Consider the following 6,000-nt stretch of genomic DNA (forward strand, 5'->3'; position numbering starts at 1 on the left):
GGCAAAACAGTATGATACACTTGTTTATTTGGCACTGAAGCTCAGATTTGGTGCTTAAGCATTTACTGAACTGGGGGCTGTGCTGTGATTTAATGGTTCAAATAAGAGTCTAGTTTAGTTATCAGAACTCCTGTATCTGTAAGCTCAGAAGATTTTCGAACCAGTGGAAAATAATCGAGTTCCAACATGGAAAGCTTACTGGCTTTTCCTATCCAATGGACAGTAGTTTTAATGCAGCCTGTATTAGAAGTATCAGCCTGTTCATATGTCAAGTCACTCTGAGACCTGACAATATGAAGGTTATAGAGTAAATTGTACCATTTTTAGGGTGGAGTTTACTGTTGTAAACAAAACGACTTCAGAAAACTTAGTTCTCCTACTAATCAACTCTTTCTTAACATTTTTTAACTTCATATTACTAGAAGATGCATTCCTCGCTTTTAAAATCTCATTTACTGCAAAAAGTAGATAAGTAACCTGTGTTATTTCATTCCAAAGCTTACTAGTGTATCTGAGCTGATGTGGGTTTGGCAATGTTTGGACTGTATTGCTCTACTTATTAATAACATAGCTACTATTTGGGCTCAGGAAATGTAGCTGTTTAAGCACCCAGAAAACATTCAGCTGTTGATGGTTTCTATTTTTATAACCTGCTAGATTAAGATGCGATGTGACATGATTCGTAATGTTGAGTTTATATCCAAAAAAACAGCTGGAATTTGAAAGATCTCAGTTTTAAGAAAATGAGTTCATTTAGTGTTATGGGAAAAAGTGCATTACAGGCAAAGCAGACACTTGCTGTGCATTGTCTATGTGTTTAAACACCACGGTTACTGAAATCCCCCAGCTATGCAGTGGTGAAGGACAGTACTGAGTATAATAAATTCAAATTAGCAAAGGTTGGACAAACCATCCTTCTACCCTTTTAGATTGGGTGCCCTGAAGGACCAGTAGAAAATTCAGCAACCAAGGGCTACAGAAAGGTGGCTGTGTAAAGGACAGTACTGTTTCAACCCAGTCACCCCAGCAGGATCAGACTGATCTAGCAGAAAGAAAATATGAAGAGTTTTGGCAACAGCTAAGGTTTCTTTTTTCACTTTGTCAGTTGTATGGCAAATAATTGTTGACATCTGCTTTCCCCTGAGGAAGGTACTTCAGAACATAATGGAGGTGCCTCTTCTAGCTTTGAGGCCTATGGTTTACGTACAGCATAACTGTTCTTCCAGCTGCTTCAGAATGGAGCATTTCCTTTTTTAAAGAAGGTTGGTGTAACTTTAATATCTTGCTTGTATATCTTTTCCTTGCTTACCTTGAGGCTGATTTCTCCGTCACTGAAAATCCTTCCGTGACTAATGCTCAAAAGTGAATGCTAGATGCAGAGACTTACCCACATAGAGACATTCTGATTTTGTTTAAAGCCTAAGCACTGCTTGTTTAGGCTGTGGAACACTTCCAGACCCGTCAAACATTTACTGGCAGCTACCTGCAGCCTGCCAACTGTTCTCATCCAGGCTACGCTCACCTCATACAGTGGCTTTGAGTCTGCAGAGGGCTCTTTGGACAGATGCTTCTGCTTGGCTGCACTGGTGTGATCCTTGGGGGTCCTGATGGACAAAATTCTGGACATGAGCCAGCAGTGTGCTCTCGTAGCCCAGAAGGCCAACAGTATCCTGGGCTGCATCACAAGAAAGGTGGTCAGCAGGGAAAGGCAAGTGATTGTACCCCTCTGCTCTGCCCTTGTGAGGCTCCATCTGGAGTACTGCACCCAGGCCTGGGGCCTCCAATACAAGAAGGATGTGGAACTGTTGGAGTGGTTCCAGAGGAGGGCTACGATCAGAGGGCTGGAGCAGCTCTCTTATGATGAAAGGCTGAAGGAGTTGGGATTGTTTAGTTTGAAGAACAGAAGGCTCCAGGGAGCCCTTGTTGTGATCTTCCAATACTTGAAATGAGCTTACAAGCAGAGGGGGACCAACTTTTTATGGAGGTAGAGAATGATTGGACAAGGGCAAAGGGATTAAACTGAAAGAAAGGATGTTTTGGATAGATGTTAAGAAGAAATTCTTCACTTCGAGTATGGTGAGGCACAGAAATAGGTTGCACAGAAAGGCTGAGGATGCCCCATCCCTGGAAGTGTTCAAGGCCAGGCTTGATGGGATCCTGGGCAGCCTGATCTAGTGGGTGGCAACCTTGCCCACATCAGGGAGGCTGGAACTACATGATTTTAAAGGTCCCTTCCAATCTGGGCCATTCTATGACTGTATGACCCTCAGTGCTCTCATCTAGCTCTATTTTTTTTTTTTTTTTTGTGTCACTAGGTCTGAATCTTAAAGACATGATTGCTTTTTGCCTTCAGAAGCAGTAGGGCTGCTGGGAAAATACTTGGGATGCCCAAAGAGTTCTTCTCTACTTGACCCTGCTCTTCATGGGAAGGAAGAAGAGGTGCAACTTGTTCTGCAGGACCTTCCCACTCAGCTGTCAAGAGATGCCTGCCAGCTTTTCCCCTCTGGAGGAGATCAAGACAGGATGATTTAGATGACATTACTGAATTGACAGTGAGTATTCCTAGTTCCCCACCACCTCCTTTTTCTTTTGTGTGTGAAGAGTGACATTCAGCATTCTGATTCCTGAGGCAAACAGCTTTACTTATAGCAGAGTGGTTGTTGCAGGACAGACTTCCAACCTCTTGTCCCACTGTTTCACCTGCCTCCTATGCCTCAGGTCACTGCCTTATGATGTCAGATGGCACCCAAGGAACACACATCATGCTCAGATGATACCTATATTACAAAGATAGACTGAAGGAACTGGGCATGTTCAGCCTGGAAAATAGAAGGCGTCAGGGAGACAACATTGCAGCCTCCCAGTTTTTAAAGGGAGTTTATAAACATGAGGGAAATCAACTTTTTACAGGGGTAGATAGGGAAAAGGGTGAATAGTTTTAACCTAAAGGGGGGAAGATTTAGATTAGATGTCAGGGAGAAGTTTTTTACAGAGAGAGTGGTGAGGTGCAGGAACAAGTTGTCCAGAGAGACTGCCGATGCCCCGTCCCTGGAGGTGTTTAAGGCCAGGTTGCAGGGGGCCCTGGGCAATTTAATTTAGTGCTTGATCTAGTGACTGGCAATCCTGTCCGTGGCAACGGGGGTGGAACTTGATGATCCTTGAAGTCACTTCCAACCCAAGCCATTCTATGATTCGATGGTTCAATGCAAGTTAAGGAGGATGTCAGGATGTCACCTGTGGCTGCAACTCAGCTCCCTCACTGCTCCAGAGCTAGACCACAGCAATATGGATTTTCTCCTGGATTCTAATACTGACTTATGGTTTCTCAGTGGCTTCAGCTCCCTCAGCTGCTGTTATGTGATGTAACATATAGGGTTCTTACCTTAATGCAGTGTCATTACTGGTTAACTATTTATTTTTGTGATTAACTTTTACACTAATTCACAAGCTTTTAATTACTGAATTCCCCACACAGTTCTTTAATTCAATTTGTTTTGACCTTCCAGTTACCAGGGAAATAAAAGGATAGTGAAATCTGTGCTATGTCACTGTATTCTGGCATTTGCAGCTGGGAGTGAGGCCCTGGGGCAGTGAGATGAGGCAGAGACTGGGCTGGGAGAGTGTGGTAGGTATTTAGAAGCATTTATCTCCTCTGTGCCAGTGGAAGAGAAGCGTTGACACTTGTGTGGCTTCCCCCTAAGGACAGCCCATGTGCTTACCCAACAGTGCCTGCACAGGCAAATCTTTGGGATTCCACTAGCGATATTTGATCCCTGTCCAGCCAACCCCAATGGCTAGGCTTTGCTTGGAGTATATAGGCATTGCAAGGTGACAGATGAATGAAGGATCAGAGTAAAAGTCTGCTGGTGCATGCTGGATTGTCCCAGTGAAATCTCCACCTGACATTGCCAGTAGACTTGAACGTGAGTCCAAAGGGCTGCTGAACATGAGTCCAACTAGCCTGCAAGTTGTTCAGAGCTCAGCTTCTCTGTGCAGATTATCAACAGTATACAACTAGGCCTTTGTTGGATGGCTGGCCTTGGACTCTGTCTTAGACCAAACTGGTAATGCCAACTTAACTTTCATAGACTACTGATGCCAGAAAAGCCTTGGGGAAGCAACTGATAGTCAAGAGAGAAAGTTTGGCTTTTTGTGCAGATCCTTCATGTGAAAAAAAAAAACCAAACAATGACAACAAAAAACAAAAAACCCAGCCAAACAACTTTATTATTCTTGCTTTTATTACAAGAAACTTTTCCTATCTTTGCCAAAAAGCTGATGGGTAGCAGATAGACCAAGAGTAATTGGCCCCTAAGGGTAAGCTAGGGGACACAGGTTGACCATTGTCACAACAACTGGAGTTTGCCTTGGGAACTAGTTGTATGGTCAGTCACAACTGCTCAATGAGGTGCAGATCATTTTTAGACTGGTTCTGCTGGGATCTTGTTTGCTTTGCACTGATGATTCACCAGAAAGCAATTGCAATGATCTTGATAATGAGGCCAACAAGTGCTGATAGGAGTGGAGGATGTATTATGTTGATTGCTGAGGAGATTTTCTGAAATTAATTGTTTAAACAGGAATAAGCAGCACACATGTGGGTATGCTTCATTTCATGACAATAAGGGTTGACGTGAATTCCTCCCCTGTCATACAGGGAACTCCTATTATTAACTCCTATCATTTCTTTCCTAAGAAATTCAAACCCATTAAGTTGCTTTAAGTAGTTATAGATCAGGTGATACCAGCTATATTTTAAATGAATCAGTCTAGACCATAAGGTTTCAGTCCAAATCTGGCTATAAACATGAACCATTCTGTTTTCCAGGCTGTACCATCTGAGTCCAGACTCATTTTGGTTCTTCCTTAGTATTCTGAACATCTGAAATAATTTCAAAATGCACTATAAATTAATTCTATTTTTATATAGACATACAGTGTTTGAATAATGAATTGAAACAGTTTGAAAGAAAGGTTCTTAAAATTAACTCTGGTTTCTCAAATATTGTCCTAAGTCTTCCCCTAAGGAACAGAGAAAATATTCCAACTCTGCATGATGAAAAAGCTTTAATGCAAAGAGCTCTCCACAGGACTGTTTTCATTTTGCAGTGTATTTTAAACATATGGACAGGGCAGACTGTTAATTATTTCTTCTCCTTTTGGCTCAGTTCCATATAAAACTCAGCAAAAGCAGAGCTCTACAAACTATTCAATGGACAATAAATGGCTCTCCATTTGCTGAGTGCTAAATAAAAATTATGGTAGGGTGTTGTGACTTAGCCCTTGAGGCTCTTGTTTGCCCACAAAAAAAAACATCCTTGCCCTTTCCTCCCCCAGCTGCTGTATGCTGACGTGACCAGAAGGGTATGTGTGGCTTTTGAGGGACACATGCAGGAAGATCTAGTATCAAAAGCCAAAGACATTACAGGCCATGGCTGTGTGCAGGGCCCTTTGCTGTCTTCTCGTGGCTCTGTAGAGAATGGGTGGTAATGTTAAATAATGATGGTACCTGTAACGGAAGGGTTATATCTAATAGACCACAGGTGAACTTCTCTAGCCCTGAAATTGCCCTTGCCCATGGGTCAGTGGCCTCTCACAGAAGTGCAGAGCTTGTGCTGGTCTCTCACAGCTTGCTCTCCCTTGCAACCACTTTAACACCTTCTTCTCCCAGCAGTGCATGCCAAGTTGCACAGCCGGCTGATGCTTATCTTTTTCTCTGGAGACCAACTAATGTATCTACGCTCTATCTACACTGAGTCCTAAAATTCAGCGAATACTTAATTACTACAGTGTTTGTTCTGTAAGAACACTCTTATTCTGTTAGAAACATTTTTCAAATATAATGAGGATGAGGCCCCTGCCTCTTGTCATTTGTAGTCTGAATGTGTAGCTATAGCCTGGAGAAAAAAAGAATGAACTAAAATGAAGTGTTAGTGTGATAGTTTTAGATGACATAGAGGAAAACCTGGGTTTTTTCTTTTTTTTTTTTTTTTTTTTTTT

General features: G+C 42.4%; 1 long non-coding RNA gene across 1 annotated transcript in view; it reads left to right on the top strand.

The window, feature by feature from the left end:
• Window positions 1-6,000, top strand: part of LOC122169585 — a 147,338-nt gene that overhangs the window by 137,357 nt on the left and 3,981 nt on the right. Inside the window, exon 2 of the long non-coding RNA XR_006171599.1 lies at window positions 2,316-2,552. This is a non-coding gene — a long non-coding RNA (uncharacterized LOC122169585). The remainder of the gene's footprint in view (window positions 1-2,315; window positions 2,553-6,000) is intronic.

The sequence above is a fragment of the Centrocercus urophasianus genome, unplaced genomic scaffold, assembly GCF_019232065.1.
Source record: "Centrocercus urophasianus isolate 14NV4802_14NV808 unplaced genomic scaffold, USGS_Curo_1.0 seq_10, whole genome shotgun sequence".
Classification (NCBI taxonomy): Eukaryota; Metazoa; Chordata; class Aves; order Galliformes; family Phasianidae; genus Centrocercus; species Centrocercus urophasianus.